This window comes from Gallus gallus, chromosome 9, assembly GCF_016699485.2.
Source record: "Gallus gallus isolate bGalGal1 chromosome 9, bGalGal1.mat.broiler.GRCg7b, whole genome shotgun sequence".
In the NCBI taxonomy this organism is placed as follows: Eukaryota; Metazoa; Chordata; class Aves; order Galliformes; family Phasianidae; genus Gallus; species Gallus gallus.
Genome location: NC_052540.1, coordinates 16,263,148 through 16,286,654, shown reverse-complemented (window position 1 = coordinate 16,286,654; position 23,507 = coordinate 16,263,148). Strand labels below are relative to the sequence as shown.

Below are 23,507 nucleotides of genomic sequence, written 5' to 3'. Positions count from 1 at the left end.
CACTTGGTGCGTGCCAGCTTTGCATCTGAAGTTAAAGAGCCAGGGAACTGCACCAGATCAGACCTCCGAGGAAGAAGCTTTTGCAGGAATCCATGACCACACAGAAGGAAAACGGAGACAGCAACCTTGTCTCCCAAAGGTACCTGTGAAAACTCCCAAGGAATCAGTGTGCTAGCTACAAATGAGACAGATTTGATGGGAAAGTCTGGTTTCCTTAGCAGCTGGGCTTTCAGTTGCTGTGATCAGTGGTCGGGTACATGGCAGCACGTTCGGTTCAATTTGCTTCTGTGAACCAACTTTTTTTTCTCTTCCTATAACCAAGATTTAACAAAAAGGGGCTTGAGAAACCCAATCCTTTCTCAGACACATGATCACTCCCTGACTTTCAGTACTGCTGTCATCCATGGGAGCCAAGATAGCGTCGGGCCTGTGATAACACACGGGCATTTCAGTGATACAAAAATAGCACGGGTGAATATGAAAACCTTTTTGCCCTTACCCTGAGCCTGCTGGGCTGGGTGGCCATTCCTTATTGCAGAGGAGCAACAAGGTATGACTCTGTGCACAGAGCGAAGCAATTAACAACCCAGCTGTGATTGCACAAGGCTTTCTATCGCCTCTCTCCCTTTTTTCCCACACACACTATGTGCACACAGGGGAGGGGAAGGGGCTTTTCGTTTCCTTTCTCTGCTCGCTTCTGTGATTGCACTAAGTCAGTACAGAGATCCTTATCTCAAAGCAAAGAGAAAAGTGAAATCTCCAGTTTTGTCACTATCTGAGTGCTCTGTAATATCCAGGGAGTTCAGCAGGCGCTGATTTTCCCCTTCATGGCATGGCTGTGAGTTAGAGGTGTTCATTCCATCCAGAACTCAGCATGAGGGCAGGCTGGGTCCCCATGGAGTAAAGGTGTGTCAAACCTGGCTGGTTTGCTTTTGTGATACTGTGATAAATCTGTTTTCCACTGAAAAACACTGAAGAGACATTTTCATTTTTACCTACCGTTTCAGACTCTCCAGACTATTAATGCTGCATAAATATTAAAGGCTTGTTATTTACATTAGAATCATTATCTTTATAGATATCAGCGCTTGTTAAAAGATTCATAATGCATAATTCATTGAACCAATTCTGCCCTTTCCTCTGTTTGTTATTCACCTGCAAACAGACTTCGATTTTTTGCAAATTTGTTCATTATTCAATCACTCCAGGCTCTCTTTATGAACACATTTTAGTGGTGTCCTTTGCTCAAACTATTGTCTTCAACCATATTCTTATCAATTTGTTTCTGTTGCTGCTTGCACAGTGTAATTGAACATTTAATAACAGATTTGAAACTCCCATTGACTTTAATCAAGATGTACAGGATAGCTGTGGGGATTTGTGCTAATGCCTCTGATGCTGCAATATGCAGCTGCTGACAAGATATGCGTTGTGGTCACTCAGGTAGTAAGAACTGCCTTTTATTCCCACTCATTGGAAACAATAATTGATGGAGTTCTGTAGCATGCAGCCATGCTTGAAAACTCAGGAACATCAGTTTTTGGTGTAGGTGTGCAAAGCAATCGTGGCAAGACATAGGTTTCCTTCCACTGCAGTACAGCATGGTTCATTGTGAGAGCACCAGGCTGGAACTTTGGAGATCGGGGTCAGATCTCCAGCCAGCCATTTCCATGCAGGGCTGCTTCTCTCTGTGCCTCAGTTTTCTCTTCTGCAAATTGATGTCACTGTTTCTTGATGATCTCGCTCTGCAAAGACCACAGGAAGAAAAGACACTCCTAACATCTAACATGAAGCAAGTCTATTATGTTGCCTCCCGTGAGCTCCATGGAAGAAGAGTTGTGAGTAGTTTCTCCATTTCTCCATTGAACATCTCAAAGCTGATCCCTAATTCCCCATTATAGGAATTAGGAGAGACTCACCTTTGCATAGCTTCGGTGAAGTGCCTGAAGAAACACTATGAAAAGAAAATAGTTTGGAAACTACAGTATAGTGTGTTTGTCTTTGATCCAAATACTTTGATCTTTAAGGTATGAATAAGCAAATAATTCTTTTTGTTTTCAATTCAGTTCATCACTGTTCATCTTCAGTTTATTTTGGATGCACTTCTGAGAAGCTCTTACCTGCACAGTGGGGAAAAAGTTCAAGACATGAGGGTTGCTCTGAAAGTAACACCTCCTATTTTATTTTGTTGACCCACAAAGTCAGAGGCAGTTGTTGGTGATATCGCAGTAGAGGTTGAACCTTCCCACCAATATCCTGTTACATTTTGTGGCAGTGTGACTGATGGCAGCAGAGGGGTAGTCTGACAAAATGGTGTTTGACATAGAAGTTAGTGTAAAGCAAACGTGTGTCACTGAATTATTCCATGTGGAAAAAAAAATGGCGCCCGTTGACATTCATCAACACTTACTGAAAGTATATAGAGATAAAACAGTGGATGTGAGTACAGAGAGATGGTGCGTGGTGTGTTTCAGCAGTGGCAGCAGCAACAGTGGTCACCTCCACTGGTGCAAATTGTTATGAGTGCAACTTGCAGGTCCTTGTTCATTACTGGTGAAAATGTATAGCTAATGGTGGTAACTAAGTTGAATAGTAGTGTTTTATAGCTGAGAATCTTTATCAAATAGTGTTATTGTGTGTTTTGTAGATGTTGTTTTCAGGGAAGGCATTACTTTCAGAGCAACCTATGTAACACAGATAAAATGAAGTCAGTAATAATGAACTATTTTATTTGGCTCTACAAAGAAATGTTTGCAACAGCTAACAATAACTAAGTGTGATGAAAATATCGAAAGAAAACAATATTTAGAGAAATATACATGCAGTTTCAAGACAAAGCAGTCAAAATTAAGCATTTTGTTTTATTTTGAAATATAATTTTCATATTATTTATCATAAGGGGCTTTTTTCAAGTTTTCTGGTAACTGCTCACTCCATTACAGTCTAGTCTTAATGGGTTTTTTTTCTTCCTACAAACGGTAAAGGAAGAGAGATTATTTTTAGAAAGAAATTTGTAATATTGAAAACTACAAAATTGAAAAAATGAATTAACATTAAATTAAAATCAGAAAATCTTCCAGATTTTCGGCTAGAAAAACATGTCAAGTGGCCTGAATGTCTGAATGAAGGCAATGCTTCTCCACTAAAAAATTGAAGACATTATTGTTTCCCCCTTCACATTCTCTGTGGTTTCTTTGCTTTCTCATTTATCTTAGATAATTATGTATGGTCGCTTCCTTTTACTCTCCAGCCAAGCTCTGGTAAAATGCAAGTTTCTAATCAGGAGTGACAGTGATTCAGCCATCTACCATACACATTCACAGCACCTATGGACTTATGTATTCTTGATGTCTACTAACAGCAACGCTGAATTTCAGCAGTGAAAAAAAGAAAAAGAAAAAAGATTTATTTTTACATCAGCAGGTTACTTTTACACTGTTCACAAGGAGGAATGAGGTAAACCTTAGCATTACTGCCATTATTGTTCTTTTTTACTGAATATATGGAGGGTAGAGAACATTTACTTACACAATTTCCTCAGCACTTCTCAGGTCACATCTGCACCAAGGCTCATGCCTGCTAAATGTTCAGGCATGCCTCCACGTGGTGCTCAGGGCTGGCATGCTATAAACATGAAGAGTAGTCTGGACTCTTTTCTGGTGATCAGAGCTTGAACTCCAGCGAGCTGCAGGGTGTCTTTGGATGAGTGGTGGCACTCCCAAGCATTTGTCTGTCTTCCTTCTACCGCCTCTTTCACCACCAGTTGATGTTTGGGGACACCATGTGCTATTTTGTCTCTCGATCACTTTCATCCCTTCTTCTGCAATGTGTTGACACAAGCCCTACGTTCACAGTGGAGCCCTGGCCAAAATGGCTCAGCTTCCTTCCCAGGGCATCAGAGAGCCAGGAAGAAAGGTTTGTTCAAGAGCTTGGCTCCCTCTCCTGGCTGGCTTTGCAGCAACTCACAAAGAGTCTTAGCCCTTCAGAAATTGCGCTGTTTGCTTACTGCCGGTGAACACTTGAAACAAGAGAAGAGCACTCTGATGATGCGATTCTGGATTATAAATTTAAAAAAAAAGTTGGAAGGTAAACTCATTAAAATTGTAGTTAGTTATTTAAAGTAAAATCATTGTATTTTGGATACAGACAATCTAAAAATGTTTTCCAGCTGCCAGGACTTCTCAAATACAACATTCATATGAGAAAGGGTCTTTTGAAACTTCGTTTGTTTTTCTGGATTATCTGTTTTTTTCTTCTGTCCTGCAGGCTCTAGACTGCTACTCAGTAAACGTCCCAGTAAAGGCTGTGTGTTATCCTTTAACACTGGTAGCATTCCCTCTACCTGCTAATTGCTTTATTTGTCCTTACTGCTTCCGTCCCCTCATCAACAAAGGCTTTAGCGTAAAGGGCAATGAGGTAGAACATGACAAGGAGAGTGGGAACCAGAAGAGCAAATATTTCTGTAATTACACAGTAGCCTGGAGTAGCTCTTCTCAAATCAATTATGTAGCCTGGATTGCCCAAAACTCTGAGGACTCAGCCCTTGTTTTAATTTGCCTATGGAGCTATGTGCCCCAGTAATGGGCAAGGTTCTTCCCTTGTTCCCAGTTGCCTTTTATCAGAATCCACACAATTCCTTTTTTAGTTGTTATTTTTATCTAATTAGTGTATTAATAATGCATTGCACTTAGCACAGCTATGAATCAGTCATTTCAAATTGCTTTGCAAACATTAACAAATGAAGCTTCAGGTTGTTTTGTTGGAAAGGTTTTGATGTGTCCATTTTACGGTGGGGCAAACTGAGGCAGAGGATGGTAACAGAAGGGGATTAGGAAGAGCCCTGGAAAACCACCCACAAAATCACAGTGAACTCTAGCACCGAGTGAACTGTTAGATGTGCCAAAAAACTAACCCAGCAATCAAAATATCCAGCCTAAACTATGGGCAAGTTTGTATGCTTGCTGTGCGCTCCTCAGAATCGTCCTTTTGGGGGAGTTTACAACTGCTATAAACCTAGACAGTGAGAAAGGAAAGTATAGTCAGTGTCAAGAGGATTTCAGAAGTTTTGGAGACTGATTTTTTGTTGTTACTGAAGAATTTACTTAATAGCATACTGCACATAACATGGGACTTAGAGGATTAAGGAGAATTAGCATCTTTATTGTCAACTCCATAAATGTCTCTGATCTTCCAAAGCTTCTAGCTCTTGTTGCTACACAAGTCAGTGCTGGAACTTCCTTGGCATCAGTGACTGGGATTTGGCCCACATGGTGGTCGCTGCCCTCATGTGTTTCTCCTTTCTTCCTTCACTGTGGGACACTGACCAGAAGCTGTGTCCAAATGCCTGGGAAAGCTCAGAATCAGGCAAAAATTTGCTTTTGATTCCCATTCTTTTCGTAAATGAGCTACCAGTATGTAATGAGCAATGCGAATACTGTGGTTTTTTTTTTAATTTAATCAGTGACTTTGGCAATGACACGAAGGAGTGGGTAAAATGATTTAAAGGTACATTTAAAAGGCATTACAGCCGCTGTCTGAAAGGATGAGCATACAGGAGGCAGAAGGGTGACTAGTGATGACAGGCAGGTAACTCGCTCAGTTCAGCTGTGTATGCAACAGCAAAAGTCTGCTCTGAGATCTTATCCAAAATGTTGGTGAGCTGCAATGCTGAAAAAATATTTCATATTTCAGTAAAATTCATTTCAAACCTCCTAGATGTTTCTAATTGACTGCAAGTAAGTTTAGAATAAAAAAGTTTCATACTCCTCATTAAAAAACAACAACTCAGTATTGATTCGCAAAAGGTTGTGACCATTATGTGTATTTCTCAGTGAAAAAAGTTTACCTGGAAAAAATGTGTCTGGCTGTAGCTGTAACCTTATCTGCATAACCTGTAATACAATAACGATAGCTATAGAAAGACTTTTGTTCTTTTTGGCATAGCTGATCAATTAGATGTGTAGGATGGAGTTACAAAAGCTCTTACAGTGTGCAGGAGTTGCTTTCTGTTTACCTGTGCCTTTATGAGCAGCACAGTGCTGGAAATGATGTTTCAATGAGCAAACAATATTTTGAAACTGAGTTGTTATTTATGTCACATTACTAAAGACCGCAATCGCCACTGGTTTCCCACAGGATTTTGATGACATAGAAATGCACATGAAGGATTGGGCTTTGCTTCAGTCTTCCTTGATGGAGGAAAATGTTTTATAGGTAGGGACCTGAGGCACAGAGGGGTGGGATTACTTTAATTTTCTCTCTCTCTTTTTTTTTTTTTTTTTTTTTTAATGTTGACAAATTTTTATAAAGCTTTATATACATTTTATTTTGATGCTTTCATCATTACTATATCATCATCTTTCCACCTCATTGGCCATACATGACTTATCCAAAGTGTCTCAAGAGGTCACTGGGAGAGCTGAGAACTGAATTTTTCTTATCTGTAATGACAGTCAATGCATACCTCTGGATAAGGAGTAGATATAAACCTTCATCCAAAATCCATGACAGGTTCAAAAACACCTTTTAAAAGACAGCTGACCTACTGCAGGATTACAGTTTTAGGTGAAGAGAGCCAGAGCCAGAGCGGGTCCTTACTGAATAACCTGCTGTGTGCGAGGTGAAAGCAGCACCATTTCAGGGCTGCATCCCCTTAGAAACTCCAGTGAGCCCACGGAGAGCGACTAATCGGCTGGGAATGAACCCATACGCCTCACAAGGTTTTTTTCTAGGCAAGTTGGGTGCAAGTAGAATATTCCAAAGAGGGAAAAGCAAGAAGTTTAGTGCTTTAGTTAAGCATGGAAGTCCAGGAGCTGAGTACAGGTGTGTCAGTAGAGCATCACTTCTTGTACCCAGGCCCCCAGCCAGCAGTCCCAAAACGTTCCTACTACACAGGCAGTGGGTCAGAGAGCTGGCAGGTCACACGAAGCTGGCAGCACATTTTTTCTTCTTATAAGTCATTAGATTTCACTGGGAAATTGAAATGCATTATCATCCTCATATTAATTTGTCGTATTAGACATCACTGTAATGCCCAGACAGTCAAGAGAGCAAGGGATAATTGTCATTTGGGAGGGAACAGCATTACTCGGTGAGATAGAAATCACCGCTTTAGGATTTAGAGGAAAACAACTGGTGCAGTATGGTATCCAGCTACCTCTCCAGCCACTGGTAATGCATTTGTGAAGGCGCTGACACATTAAGCTAGGCTCCCCCTTATCGCAGAGCAGCCACCAAATGGCATTCTTACAGTATTAACTTTCTGTCACGTCCAGCTCGAGATGCGACCTGGAGTAAAAGGCTTCATATCACCCCATCAGTTCCCTGAACCACTCCCTCCCAACCTGCATGTTAATTATGTGCCTTCATCTTGCAGTCCACAACTGAGAAAAAGGATGGACTTCTGGCAATAGTGTTTCAAATGAAAATGAAATATTTACATGGTCAAACTAAAAGCTAATAAATCCAACAGTTTCCAGAAACTTCAGCATTTGAGGAGCACAGAGACTGCGGGCAGGTACACTGCAGAACTCTTCCTCCCTCATGTAGCTGTTAGCATTTAAACTAGTGATTACATTTGCTAATTTGTTGAAGCAAAAATGAAACTATTCTGTCTCCTTGAAGACTTGGCTCTTTTTTGTACCCGTGTGCTGCATGCACTAATAGACTATCTCCCCTCCATTAAAAGAAAACCAAAAACAAGACAGATTTCTACAACTTACAAGCTATTGTAGTCACCCACAGCCCTGCTGACAGACAGGCTAGCACGGGGATGGAAGCTCAGGGGCACACAGCAGCTCTGCAGGTCCCTGTCCCTGTCCTGGGGCCAGGGCTGGACAGAGAGAGCTCCCCTTCCTGGCCCCACAATAGGAAGCACAGAGCAGAGCTTCTGTATGAAGGGAGTTGCAAACCACAGCCAAAATAAATATCCCAACATGGCGTGCTACGCTTCAGGTCACTTGTTATATATCTAAAATAACAGGATCATAAGTATTACTAAATTTACTGAATAATTTTACATCAAGATATTTATTTGTGGCCAGTCTGACCCATGAAGATGAGCGTTGACTTTTTAATTGATAAATGTGACTGTCTCTGCTAATGCAGATACCAGCACCAGTCACACACCCTCGCAGAGAGGCCCACTTCTCCTCTGCCCAGAGGTGCCCCAGAGCCTGGGCAGGAGCAGGGCTGCTGACCCCAGAGGGAGGAAGGGGCTGCTGGCAGCCTGAACACACTGGGAAAAAGCATCTTTATCACTGGGAAAGCAGAAAATGCCAAAAGAGCTAAGCCTCCCTTTGCCCAAATCTTTTTTTTTTTTTTTTTTTTTTTTTTTTTTTTTTTTTTAAGGGGGGAAGAAGGCAAGGGGGGGGGAGGCAAAAATGCTGACCTTAATTAATGGAAGGCCCACTAGACCCGAAGGAAAAGGTTTGGCTCTCAAGACCTAGGCCTCCCCCTGAGCCTCTCCTGGGTGTAATGAGAGAGCTCAGCTTCATTACTGGCAGCTGAGGGGAAGGGTCATTGGGGCTGGATTTGCAGGGCCCTCATTGAGGGATCACTCCATGCTGAGAGGAGCTGGCCATGCTCTTGGACACCTGGTCATTAACATTGCTAATTAGCGGCCATTAATCAGGGCCCTGGGTTTTTTGTTGTGTGTCACCGGCTCAGAGGAACCAAGTGAATAAGAAGATTGTTTCATTACCTCCACAAGAGGTGGAATGAAAGCAGTTCCCATCAGCTCAAGATGAGCTGAATTAAGGAAAAGGTTAGACAACAATTTAAGATGAGCTGCCGAGGGGGAGCAGGGGGACCTGAGGTGTCCTCTGAGAGGAAAAGCAGTCACCTATAATTAATGCAATCTTCCACAACCAAACCCTAATCACCGTGTGAGCTTCTCACCAAAAAACTTATCGTTCACATCTGAAGGGCTCTAATTTATCTGCTTATGACGTTGCAATCTTAGCAAGTTTTATTTTGATGGGATTTTAGTAACGTGTATACGTACATACATGCACACCTGCATTGATAACTATATGCTCATATGGTGCGTGTGGGTGTGTGTGCATTTGTTCAACATATTTACCTGAGTCAGCAAGGGTGCTTTTTACACAACCAACCAGGAGTAGGGGACACAAATCTATTTTCAAAAGCATTTGTTTTTAAAGATTATTTTCCTAGTTGTGCATAAAATGTATATTTATATGTTTGTATTTTCTGTGCTATGGCTGTGAAAGAAGAGGAGAAATCTTGGTTGTTTTTTTTTTTTTCTCATTTTTCAGAGGCAAAATAATTAAAAACAAGTTCTGTTTTGGTAGGTTAAAAATGACATGGGAAAAATGATAGTTATTGGTGTACATAGGAAAAAGTAAAGACTTTAATTAGCAACCAGATTGTTAAAATGCAGTGTTCTCCTCCCATGCGCTATTGTCCAACTTTTGTGGGACAGGTGCCTAATTTTCCTAATGGGATACATTTTAATTGACAAAGTAGTTTGGTTGCTTTACACCAGTTTGCAGTTTTTTGCTTACTTTTAATATAATCAACTCTTTATTTTTACAAACTCGGATGCCCTCAAGAAAGTAATTAGAAGCAGGTTTTATCTGCCTGTCCCTTTTTATAAACCACTTTTTGATTTCTAAAACCAACTAACCAAAAGCTTGATTTGTTCTGCTGATGTGTGAGAGCCAGTAACTTTTAGTCATATGCACTGAGCATTTCAATCAAGTTGTTTGCATATCCATTCATGTCAGAAAGACTCTCAAAATGGATTACAAACATTTAATTGTAAGAGGAATAAAATAATTAAGGGAGGACAAGTGGAAGTTAAAAATATGCCTAAGGTTTCACAACAATTATTGGATCGTTCTCATCATGGGGCATAAATTCCTCCTTGTAGTTTCAAAGGACTTTGTTCATCTAAGGCACATTGCTTTTTGTGATAACAGAAAGTAAAACCATGTTTTTTATGTATGTGATTCTCTTTGTATAGCTGGGAGGGTGGTTAAAAATGTCCATAACACTAATCTTTGGAGCATTTCAGCTGGTCTGGAATTCTATAATATGATTTCTGGGACTTCATGGGAAAGTTGAAGGGAAGGGGAAATTACACAATGAACAGCTGAGAAAAAGTTGCATTCTGGCACAGAATCATGCAAATGGGGCACATTCTTCAGTTTTCTCATGACGGATTGTCTCTGAAACTACTGAGCCAAGTTGCTGAAATGCTAATGAAGGAGAAGCATCAATGAGCAGTGTCATCCTGAGGGCTTCTGAAGGGGACAGAGTAGGAGACAGAGGGAGGGGGCAAGGGGGAAGGAAGGAAGGAAGAAAGAGAGAATGAAAAGAAACGAGGCAGGAGGAGTTTCAAATATTGGGGCTGGCCCACTCTTAAAATCAAACGGAGGGGAAAAAATACAGAGCCATGATGAACTCTGATGAGCAAGTTCCTCCTGGCTTATAAAAATGAATAGAAGCACTTACGTGCCAGTGAGTTTGACTCACGGGGGGAAGCAAGCGTGGGCACTGATAAAGTTGGGGGCTACCCTCCTGTTTTATGCATGCATGAGATGAGTGTGGAAAGAACAGCATCCAGTTGCAGAATATAGAGGAGTGGTGCCTAATAACAGGTCGGTAACTTGGCTCTGAAAATTGTTACTATTTACAATTTTCTAAAAAGTGGTTTCCTTATGATATAGACTTTGTCTGATTCTGTTTGTTAAGAAAAACAACTGCTTTTCCCCCAGTAGGTATCTGAGCTTTATAACCAGATACCCTGACACTTAGCTATGAGTGCTCCTTGAAAACACCATGCTTATAGTTACTACGTCTTGAAGCACACTTTTATTTGAAATACACCACTGGCTCTGTTTTATGAACTGTCAAGGTTGTTCCGTTCTCACTCAGAGCCCAGTATGACCAACCAAAGACCTGAATGAGATGATACTATGCTATTTTGATCATCTGGTTGGAGGACCTGCGTTCTCATTGTTGGTGTGAGCAGAAAATCAGTATCATAAGTGTATATGTAGACAGGCCAGGACACCAAACTTTCCAAGTTTGGTCCAGAGCATGAACGTGTCATGGGACTGGCAAGCTGAAGCCCTAGGTATTGATCTCATTTATAATCTCTGCCAAGTCCCTTCGCCTGCTCTGTCCCCTTCCCATTTTTTGCCTCAAAGGGTCTATTTAAATTCCTTGAAATGAAGATGACCATCTCTTCTGATACTGTCTGCCTGGGTGGGGCCCTAGTTCTACTTGGTGTTCTCTGGGTACAAGGAGTGGTAAAAACAGCATGATGCAATTGCACAAAAGCTGAATTTTTTCTGAATGTTTTGGGAATGCCTGTGCCATGTTGGGCCTGTGCACCTGGGTGTGTTACTGTTGTACATCAGTGTGCTTTGGTAGACTGCTTTAATGTTGATCTGTTGTTTTTTTTTTTTTCACTGCTTTCAGACCTCAACAGTACTTGGAACCTTAGTGTCACCAGCAGATTTTAAACGTGCTATCTGTATGTGCATGCATAACTTGCTGGGTGGTGCTTGCCTGCCCAAATACTGTTATTTTTAAGTTGATATTATGTCTTGTAGCATTACTACAGCATCTAAAAGCATTAGACACAGAGCAGGACTTGTGCAAGCATCAAATAACAAGGATCATCCTGGTGCAGGAGACACCATCGAGATGCACGCAAATGTAGGAGCATGAGAGCTCCTGCCTGCAGTCCTGGCCACCACAATGGCCACACCAGTGATCTAGTCCCACTCTTTGGAATGGGGCTGGTAGGCATCAGCCCAAAGAAAAGCACTGAAGAGAGACAGCTTGAAAACGATATTCTCCCAAGTGAAAGACATAGCTCAGTGGTGATTTTGTTTGAGGTCATTATAACTATACCACAAGGATCAGACTTCACCTGGCAATGGATGGGCCTTTTGATATTTAAAAAGCACAAGGCATATAAGCAAACCTCTGACCCTGCAGACATCTCCCAGAGGTCAGCCAGAGCAGCAAGCAAGGACTGTACCAAACCAGACATTTACTCCTCCTTCATTGCTGGGCTTTCTAAAATTGTTTTCCTACCTCTGCAGGTGTTGTGGGATTTCTCACCTGAAAATCCTGCTTGCACGGCTGCTTCATTCCGCTGGTTTCCCAGATCAGTGCTGTACCTTCCTGATTTGCTGTAGAAGGATTGCCATCTCAGCTCGTCTGCACTGCTTAAAGGTGGTAAGTGCTGAGATGAAAATATGAGCTTGTTTTTGTAGAGAGATTGTATAGTTCTGAAACTACTGGAAAGTATGTATACATTGGGAGGGAGAAAAGAGAGAAAAGCTGTTTAGGTTTTATTGCTTTGATTTGAATAAAAAAGAGATTCTTCTGTAAGAGCTGGAGGTTTTACAATATTCTATCCAAGCAGCACTGAAATAGTAAATAAATGAATAGCAAACCAGAATGCAGGGTAGGTGATTACTGCACAGATAGTCCTGTATTTTTTTTTTTAATCAATATATAAATAAACACAGATGAACAAGAAAATCCTGAACACCCAACTAAGGCTATGGTCTGGGTCCAGCAAGAGAGCAGCATGTATATCAGCACCCAAAGTTTTGACTGTATCTGCTCAGAAGAGTTAAAGACCTTTATATCTCAAACTGAATTTTTCCAGTTTCTGATATCTCTGAAACAAGGACTTTTGCTCTAAACATCGCCTCAAATGCCATATTGTGCACAGCAGTGTGATTACAATGAACAAGAACTAGGAGATCCTAAAACGCGGTGACAGTCCCTAACATGCCTAATTGTGTTCTAGCTCATATAGTTCGGTAGAGAGGACCATCCACAGTTCATAACAGCCATAATGGAAAATTGTATGGGCCACTCTAGCTAGGCATAATTGGGTGGGCCAGAGATCATGTTTTCCAACTTTTGGAGCTGTTTATTTGACCTGTTTTAATTTAGCTGAGATGGAATAATATGTTTCTTAAGGAAATATTTAGGCATGAAAACTTTTTAGCTTAATAAATCTCATCTTCATAAGTGTCTGTAAGATGTTCACATTTCTAGTGGCAAGGAATAAGAACTCTTTAGACATAATTGTGTAAATTCATGTTAGTTGTACAACTGACAGCACTTTCGTTGAACCAGTTGAACTGTTTGGAAGTTTTATATGAAGCCATGTAGGTTTTTTTCACCATACCATTTGACCTGCTCTCTCCCATTCTGCCAGCCTGCAATTTACTTCTTCTGATGTATCCTTAATGCAAGTCCTGGTGTGCCACTGTCACCTTGAATTATGTTTATTTTGAAAGTTTGTGGACGTCCCTGTTGTGCCCCCTAGGGAAAAGCACTTTGGGACTGACTGCTGAGAATCTGCATTGGAGTGTTTACTTTGCTGGAAGTCCAGCAGCTCTGTGGGCTGAAACTTGAGGCTACCAAGTCGGCTTTAGAAACAAATGGGACTTGAGCCATGAGACTTCCTAGGCAACATACTAGAGCCTGCAGAGCTCAGGGCTGTTATGTTAATTCAGGCAAGTATCCATTTATGGGACAATGTAATGATGGCGGTTTGTGCCAGCACGGTTTGTTTTGGATGGATTATTGTCCATGGTGCCACTGGGTTCTGACAATGCTCTTAACAGTGCAGTTGGCCTGCAAGTATCAGCTGAAAGTTTATGCCATACCAATTTCGGAGGGATTGAAAAAGCCATAAAAAAGTGTGAAACTCAACATCCTGACATATGGGCTGTGGCCTATGAGAAGCAGGGATCCCCAAACTACACCTATGCTTTGGCTCTTCCTCATTTCCAGAATAAGCCTTTGGCATCTTAGATAGCGTGGCTCAGATTAAATCAGCCTTAGACTGCTCTCATTTACACCTTGGTCTTAATTCACTTTTCCATCCCAGAAATAGGTTATTCCCCACCTTTCCAGTTCTGCGTCAATCTGGCATGAGCAATCTTTAAAGCTGTGCAGGCCAAACATAATTTTTCTAACAGCACCCTGTCAGGAAGGTTATTGAAGCTGTTGAGTCTTCCAAGCCACTTCTTTGCAATGGTCAGTGCAGATTTTTATTTTTATTTTAAACAAAACCTGAGACAGCAGCCTCAATGAAAGATCTCAGTAACTTACAATGTTGCAGAAGTCACACACAGTGCATTTTTAAGGCAAATTGAAAGCATTTCTACAGTTGGAACCGGTACCTGAATCTCCTCTCCGCTCACCTCTGCTTAGAGACACACTGGTCTGTTGGACTCAAGGTGTGTCATCAACATACTTGGGAAGAATCTCATCGGGGCTTCCATGCTGATGGGAATTTCTCTGAGTCAGTGGGAAATTTGCCTTGACTTCGTGGCAACTGGATCAGGCTTTCTGCTACTAAATAAAGAAACCTATTTTCTAGGCTTTTAGTGCTGCAAAATCTGTTCAACTTTTTAAAAATAGTAATGCCATCAAACTGACTTTTATTCCTTCATATTCTGGCTTGAAAATCTTACTGAGAAAAAAAGCACAAACTCATTAAGCCTTAATCTAAACCAAAAGTTTGGAGCCAAATGTCCATGTTCAGTCTTTTTGTTCTGTAAACAGTGTCCTATTAGACAAAGATAACACATAAGGGGTACAGATGACAAACAACACGTTCATAGGATCTGTGTTCACTCTGAACAGAAGGGAATAGAAGTGTGTATTTACCAGTAATTAACATTTTAACTAGTGTTTGGTGAAATTCATAATGTGATTAAAAAAATAAGAATTCCTGGATTACAGGGAAGAGCAATTACTTACATAAAAGCTACTGAAAAGTTGTCTAGAGGTATATAATAATAATAAAAAGATCCCCCTCCCCAGTGGGAAATGATTACACAGTAATTCATGCCTCTCAGTCAAATATCAGAAAAGGATCCCATAGCCCCATAATTAGCAATGTAACAAGCAGAGCCTTGAGAAAACAAGCTGGTCCTCAAGACACTAATCTTCACTGCTAGCACCCATCCAGCAGGCTTCATCTCCAGGAGTGAATGGGGCAGGCAAGACAATAAAAGGACCTATACTATACAGCCAGCAGGAAAATTCCCTGTGTTCTACTTTGAGTGGCCTTCAAGGGGGTAGAAGGAGGAGAAGAAGGAGGGGGCAACACAGTGGTGCCCTCCACCCCCATCAAAAATTAAAAAAACAAAAAAGAATGAAAAAGAAAGGGAAAGAATCCAACTTGCTTCTGCAGGAGCTGCCTTGCAACATGCAACTAATTAATATGACTGGTCTTCTGTTTGCAGATCTTATTATCAGTAAAAATAATAATAAAATGAGCCCTAGCAGTCTGGATATCTGCAATTACAGTGTGAATTGCATGAGAGGATTATATGAAGTGCTCTTGGCGTGGAGGGTGGGGGACCAAGGCGCTTCAACTTGAGAGCAGCAAGCAGCTGCTTTGGGGCTTTGCACCTGCTGCTCACCAGGCTGTTTTCACCTCTAGACGAAAACAGGCTTCCCTCTCTCTTCCTCTGTCTCATTTCTTTTCACGCAGCGCACAAACGTAAAAACAGAGAAGGATTTGTATTTATTAAAAAAAGAAAAAAGAAGGAGCAAGAAAATCAAATTGTCTTCTTAAAGAAGTTTTGCTGAAGCAAGATGAGAGGCATCTTACAGCAGTGAAGGGGAATCTGAAGATGGAGTGGGGGCCAAAGAGACGGGCAAGCCGGCTCCATTTTAATGCAGAGGCAGCAGACAGAGTGCGATCTGAGATTGGCAAAGTTTCAATGTAAATCCAGGGGGGCAAGGGGGATGGGGCTGGGATGAGAAGAAAGGACTCTTTTACTGTTTCATGCTTCTAAGTCCTGCCGATCAGCATAAGCTCAGCTCGACATTCTGGGAATAGCAATGAGGCACACACAACAATCAAAACACCCTAAATCTGTTTGATGATTCAGACACTTCGTGCATCTGCACCGACAAAATGGGACTTCAATTAAATAACTTGCAGATTTCCACAGAGGGGGGAAAAAGTCGGGGGAACATGAGGATTTTTAATTAGTAACTCCAAATACAAGCCGTTTTTTTAATTAGGTGTTTGCACTACCACTTTATTCTTAAAGGGAGATTTGTAAGCGCGTGGGATTGTTGTGAAAGAAGATCCTGGACAGTTTGTTCCTAACATTTTGTTGCAACCAGCATTTGCTCCTAAACAGCTTTTCTTCAACAAATGAAACTCAGCTACAATTCCAAGCAAGTTGTTCAAATTAAGGCCAGGGGTTTTTTGAGAGCTTTAAGTACATGTGCACATCCATAAATATATATATACACATATGCGTAGCGTCCTGGATATGTTCTGAGAATCCTGCAACAGTTTTCCTGTACTTCTGATAGTTCAGACTACTCTCTGTGGCTAACCTACTTACAGATATACATGTATTGTAGGTCATTATATACATAACTGGACGATACTCAGGGCTTAAACAGGGATAGCGGAAGTTTGTTACAAAGCCAAAAGAAATTCCCATTTCACTTTACTGCACTGCAGTCACCACTTTTATCCAGAGCAAACCACTAATGATTGCAAGCTTCAGATTCTGAAAAACGATGGGTGAAATCTCGGACCCTTTGAAGTCATTGAGTGCTTTTCATTGACTACCGGGGTCAGGATTCACGCTCAAAATCTCCTGAGTGTGTTCTGGCATGGCATGGTAATGTACATGTCTCTCTCACACACACATGCACTGTGAACTTGCAAAATCTCCCCCTGAAAAAGCATCCTTTCTGTGGCAAGCCGTGATTTTGGAGCCTGTGAGAACAGATCTAGGCATTTGGTAGCCTAGCCAACTTGTGGCATTGGAGTGAGGAGACTTCTTTGTTATTTTTTAAATATGAGCACAGAGAGGAAGCAGCGGCAGTAACGTATTTTTGTGTCTTTATCTAGTTTTTCTTGGACAATTTTTGCTTTGACTAAGTATTTACAATGATTTCTTTCCCCTCCTTCCCTTTTCCTAGCAGGGGTGCAGCAAGTCGATCATATAAAGAGGGACTGTGATCATTTATCCAAATGCAAACAAATTGAAGCATGAGGATTTACCACAGACTGACTTTCTTTTTTAAAAATTTATTTCATGTGTTAATACAAAGACTGTTTAGCAGAAGTAGAATGCCAGGATTTGCATATGAATAGGTACCTAAAGATCAACGAGATCAACTCATTAGGGCCTGAACATCTAAACATAGGAAAGTCAAAGAGGCCAGAGCTCAAGAGCCGGGCTGCTGAGATTCCCAGTGACTAATCCATGCAACGCTGCAAGTTTTTAACTTATAACTATTTTTTCTGCCTTAACAAAAAAGATTCCTTTATCTGAAATCAGTCCAAGGAAAAAAAATCTAATGATTGTGTTTGGGATCCAATTTCCTCCTTTGCTACAGCCTTTCTCCACGGCGTTGGGCAAGTCATTTGGGAGGGGACTCACCTCACTTAGCAGTCGCTGGCTGGAAGGAAGGTCTTTTCACTGCCTTGTCATCCAGGTTCCCTTTGCACTAAACTGGCACTTTCCAAAGAGCTGTTCATTCTTGCTGTGGTATTCCCTCCCAAGACCATCTAAATCTCTGACGGCAGGTGCTTAGCTCATCCTCTTGCCTCTGCCCAGAGTCTCCCTGAGTAGCTCAGACTACAATGAGTATGGAGCCAATATGCCCCAGTTCATCGTCTGTAAAATGAGATTAAGTGATTAATGCTACCTCTGTATCTCGTGGGTGAGTTAGGAAGTGGCGTATGTTATAAACCATAAGATGTTCAGATATTAAAATAGTGGGAGTCATATGGATGCCATAAAAAGATAAGGTCCCGATCCAGTATCTGTGGCAACCAAGGGAATCTCTCCTCTGGCCTTTTGTGGGTATTAGATCAATCAATCCCCAGTGACATTATCCATTCACTGCAGAGTAAGTGAAGGTATGGCCAGAATTTTTCCACCGGCAGAGAAGGGAGAGGGTATGGGAAAGCCCTGACCTTACTCTATGCTTGAATAGTAGGAAGAGGGAAAGCACAAACAGGCTTTCAAAGCTGCCCACAGGATTTGGACACATCAGCTTATTAATGTTAGCGGAAATTGGGCATCCACATCTCTGGAAATTTCAGCCTCTGAATTTACAACACAAAAAAAGCCTGACCACAGAGGAGATATTTCCCTAATCTTGGCACCACTGCAGATTTTTGTTTGAGCTTCCTTGGATTAGACCTTTAGTGAATGGCACTGCTCGGATGTTGTGGGAAGGACACATTTACTCCTCGTCCACCCCAAGGTGCAGCAGCCCAGTGTCAGCACAACGTATTCTCATGGCTAGATCCTGAGCCTGTCATTAAATCTGTCTTTTGACCTTGGGCAAGTCACTTAACCTCAGCTTCCTCTGACTGTAAAAATGTAGATAAAATATTCCCCTGCCTCATGGCCATGTTGGGAAGATTAACAGTTAGACATTGTTCCGAGAGCCCTGAATAAGAGCTCTGAGTGCATGCAGAGTACTGTTTCTATTGGATACTGCTTTCTCTTTCTACATACAGAAGGGCTGACTTTTAAACTGGCAAGAAGCCCAGGCCCGTGACTAGTGGTGTGCCCCATTTGAATGCACAATAACTACAGTTGCATGCACAAATTGGGTATCCGTGCATGGAAACTGGACACACAGTTGTTTACAGAACAGAAGAGCTTCTTTCTAGCTCTCACTTGGAAAACTCAAGGATTCCATTTAGTAAGTAGAAAAAGCAATACCACCACCCGTGCGATATCGAACAGTTCCTAGGCAGTGTTTTAAACAGGTTCATAAGATATAATACCATCCCCTTCAGAGACTGCAAGGTGGGCACTCTATGTTGACCTGAGCTAAAATATCACACTGATTCTACACCTCTTGCAGGTTGCTTTGGCTTGAATGTGCCAAGTGAGTTCCTTTTGAGGAAGCTGAGAAGGGAAAAGATCTGCAGGTATTTTGTTTGATGTGTGTAAATCAGGCCTGAAATAAATGATATAAGTGCAGTTTACTCTGAGATAAACTGGACTTGGCTGAGGATCTGGCACTCTTTATACATGAGGCCATAAATAAAGCACAAGCAAGACAGCATACACGTTGTGCAAAGCCTCAGGAGGGCTGCTTTGCCAGGTGTTGGGCAGGGTGGATTGGCCAGGGAAAGCACGCAGCTCCTTGGGTGGTGATGTGCTGCTGTCGGGACCCCAGCAGCTGTGGTGGGAAGGAGTGAGGCTGCCACCCCCTCTGCGTGCAGTCTGATCTTCAGTCATTTTCCAGGATCATAACTCCAGGAGGAGAAAAAATCTCATGAATAACACGAGGGTGAGAGGAGATGCAAGGGGGAGTGAGGGCAGTGTGCTGCTGCCCAGAACAGTGTTATTTTTCTCTCTCTCATAGAACTTCTTGCTGTGTGAATGCTAAATCTTTAAGCAGGAGCATCTCCTATCTCTGCAGTCTCTGCTTTCTGCCTGGCTGCTGTTGGAGGTATCTAGCAGAGATGGCAGCAAGTCCTCCCATCTGCTGTCCTACGCCATGCAGCTTCAGGGCCAGCCTTGCCCCAGCAGCTTCCAGGAGCCCTCCCATGCCTCAGCCTCAGTCCGTGCCACAGCTCTGTTATCAGTAGGAACCGATGCTCCTCTCACACCTCAGCACACCAAAAGGAGATGATACTCTGGAATGGCATCAGGCCTTGCTGCCTTATTCATGGAGAAGAAACGGTTGTACTTCCAGGCTACGTGGGTCTCTTCATGGTGGGTGAGCAGCATCAGCTTAGGATGTCCCCATTGCTAGGGCTTATCTGCTTTAAGCAGTAATACACTAATTTACTACTGTGGTAGGAATGATTGAAATATTTAGACATAATGGAGGAAGTTTAATAGGGTCTACTGAGAAACCCAGGTGTTTAGATCAGCTTAAAAATAATAACCTTCTCCCCTGCTGAGCACTTTCTTTTCACAATAAGCTCAGCTTTTATTCTTAACCATAAAGACTACCTCAGACAGGAAATTATTCACGTGATTGGTCTTTACAAGTAGCGGAGGGTTTAAACTCAGGGCTGGAGAGGTCATTAGTGGACAGCCATGTGATTAACCTTTGCTTGCCCGTTTCTTTTCACACTTTGTTAACAGCTCCCATTATTGCCCTTCTGTGTCCCAAGGAAGTAGTTTATTGACAGTATTAAAAATACATAGCTACAGATTCCAAAGAGCCCATCCTTGTGTAAAATGTCCAGTAATTTCTAGCCAGATGAAATACATGGGACAAAGCATCTCAATTTCTGGCAAAAGGGAATCCAGAGATAAATTTGCCCATTAACACTGGATTTGGGTTAGCATCTGTTGTTTCACCCATCGCAGGACCTGTTCCCTAGCCTGTCTCAGAAAGTTTTATACTGCACGAAACCTAAGGTTTAGTTAAATAGCACTGCCAATGGTTGTTATAATATGCCACAGCTTAACAGGAGTCGTACTACCTGCTCAGTGTCTTTTTGAGTGGAGATGGGCATCCAAAAGACTTGAACAAAATGATGCTGAATTTCAGGACTGTCTGCTTTGACTTTGAAATAATCCGTATACTATTTGTTCTCAAAGCGAATGAGCAACCCTTCACTTCTGCTCTGAACAGCTCTGCCCCTGGTGCTTGCAGTGCACTGGGCAGCACATGTTGCTCTGTCCTCACACCCGTGTGGGTGACACGGTCCCTCCTTGTAACTCACCCATTTCCAGAGTCTCATGCATGGTGGGACCCCTTCCCACAGCCAGGGAAACCAAGCCACGGAAAAAAACAACATAGAGGAAAAAGTGAGAAGTGATGACAGAGGAATATGAGTTCTGTGAAAATAACGCTGGTGGCAGTGTCTTGCACTTGTCTGGAATTTAAGGTGTCTTCTATAAAATTAATTGCAGAGGTGGCATCAAAAAAATACCACAGCAAAGACTGGGGGCTGGGGAGAGCGGGGGCCTCTTATTTATTTTGCATTGTGTTGCAGGATAAGTTCAAGAGGGAGGTGAGAGGGGGGAGGTGTTCGATGGGGGCCCTTCCAACGCAAAATGCTCCTTGGGACAGAAAGGAGAGTGTCAAGGCACTCTGACAGAAAGTGGCTGAATGTGTCTTTTCTAGTTAGCTTCTGTGAACTGTTGGGCATTTCCATGCACAAAGGGGCACTTTCTTGGCAGCTGAGGAGGCGGGGCAGAAGTCAGAGAGGGCAAAAGAGGAAGGCAAAGGGGAACATCAGTTTATGAATGCAAAACTTACAGTAGATTTTTTTTTTTTTTTAAGTTGAACATGTACACAGAAGAAAGCCCCCAGGCAGCCGTAACTTCCTTAGCTGGCATTTATTTGGCAGAAAACCCAAGCCTCAGTGAATGTACCAGTACTTCAGGAAGCATCCACCCACGGCATTAGTCAGCCTGACCTCAGCCCAGCAGGGTGCTGAGCTCCTTTAGTTCCTCTGGAAGTCGCTCAGAGTTGAGGTGCTCTGCACCTCACTGCAATGCAGCCGTAGCATAGGGTGGCTGCAGTTCTATTCTGGACCTGCAGATTTCACTGGCTGCCATTGGACACAATGAAAATGAGAAGCACAGTGGTGAAAATTTACAGATGTGTATGCAAGACATCCTAGGGGTAGCTCAGGTAGCTACATTTGTGGTACCCAGGTAAATCATTTAATGCTTGCTCAGCTGTCTCTGTGCTACGTTGTGGGTCAGACAATGAATTCAGCACACCACTTCTTCATCCAGGACTGTGTTTAGATTTTTGGTTTTAAAACAAAATGGGGAAATGAAGGTATGTAACAGAAGTAAAAATAAAAGGTATCTTTAAGGAGTATGGAAGATTCCATAAAGATAGATAGCAAGAAAATCTCCTTCCTGCTTCTTTTAGTTTTATATGCATCTATTTCTCAGCGTATAACCCAGATCAGACTAGGCCTTCCTTTATGACAGCTGTATATCAGAAGTGAGACAAGAGTTTTTTGTGAAAGCATTAGATGAGAAGATATTCCACATAACACACAAAATCAGTTAAAGCTGTTGAAGCCTCTGTGTACTCTCAGCTTTCTGGAGTTTATCATTTCACTTCAAGAATTAGCTGCTGGCTAAAATTTGACATACAAGAACTTAATGTAGGAGCATGTTCTAAATAATAATAATAAAAACCACTTTGACAGCTTTATAAGTTATTACAGTGTTTCAAAGAAGAAAAAAAATCTGTCAGTTCAGTTTTTCTTAGGACCCCCTGGAAACAGCGCTGTCTGTTAAACAGCAGTCCCTGACATTTGGGAATTGTTTATAAGTGTTGGGAGTGAAGCCAGGTACTTCAGCTGAGGCATATTTCCAAAAGAAGTTATTGCAGGTGTGTTTTATTAACTCACCTCCCCATGCATTTCTTCTGTATTTTAGGTCACAGACTTCAAGGGCTGGGTCTCCTTGTTCTACTCATCTTGTTTCATTCTGACTGCACTATAAAGGTAGGGTCACATTTGGACTAAGTCTTGTTGTGCTGTTTTGTTTTGCTTTTTAGTAGTATTAAAAAAAAAAAAAAAAAAAGAAAGAAACTTGGCTGAACTTGAGGTTCTTGAGAGCTCTCAGCTGGGGTTGTTTTGCTCTGTATTGCTCCTCCTTCTTCCACAGTGGACACCTCAAGATAGAAACGTAGGCTGTATTTTCTTGCCCCAGTGTTGTGCTGAAGATGTAGATTAGAGGTGTCCTGGATTTGATGTATCCCGGAGCAGACATCAAGCTTCCAGTCTCCTGTCGTTCCCTGTCCCTGTTCTCCTGTGCTGGACACAAGTAACCCCTTGACCGTCAGTCAATAGTAGCAGTAAACTGAGTGTTCCTTACTTGCACTGTACTCAGAGCATAGTTTTGTGTGTGGTTGAATACAGAAGTTTTGTTAGTTATGTTGTAGGATTGTTCTCTGCAATAGCTCCCAGTTATGTTGTTTTTTTCCCTAGATAAGTGCAGAGAGCTCACTGGGAACTAAGTGGGTATGCTGTCAGTGTAATTCTAACCAGATGAGACAAATAAGAGTTTTTTTTAGTGAAATAATTATTTTTGCTCATGTTCTCTTGCGCTTCAAAAACTCTTTTACCCATTGCTTTGTGTTCTCTTCCTAAAGCTGTCACTTCCTCTGCTAGGAAGGACGCAACCATGTGTTGTTAGTCACAGGGGTTGGTTGCTCACCATCCTGAGGCCATAGCCCCGACACCAGCAGGCTTTGCGTTATTTTACATGGTGTTTTTTTTCTGTACTTTCACAGTTGCAAATCAGCCAAGTCTTCACTTAGCAACAATATTCATTTTTAAGCATGTTTTGATTTTGCGTCTATACCTCTCGATTTTGCTAGCATGTCAACAATGAGTAATGAAAAACAAATGAGACAGCACTTCTTCTCACCCTGTGCAGAGCATATGGTATCACAACACTGAGTGTTTGAGTGAGGACAGATAAATAAATGCATTTCTGTGGGATGAAGGGCAACATTAGTTTTCACTGCAGTGTTTTATTTTGATATCT

General features: G+C 41.9%; 1 protein-coding gene across 1 annotated transcript in view; it reads left to right on the top strand.

Annotated features, from left to right (window-relative positions):
• Positions 1 to 10,414: 10,414 nt before the first annotated feature.
• Positions 10,415 to 23,507, top strand: part of ATP11B (ATPase phospholipid transporting 11B (putative)) — a 141,357-nt gene continuing 128,264 nt past the window's right edge. Inside the window, exons 1-3 of the mRNA XM_040705709.2 lie at positions 10,415 to 10,625; positions 12,084 to 12,219; positions 22,392 to 22,459. The gene's annotated coding sequence lies outside the window, so the exon portion shown is untranslated. The remainder of the gene's footprint in view (positions 10,626 to 12,083; positions 12,220 to 22,391; positions 22,460 to 23,507) is intronic.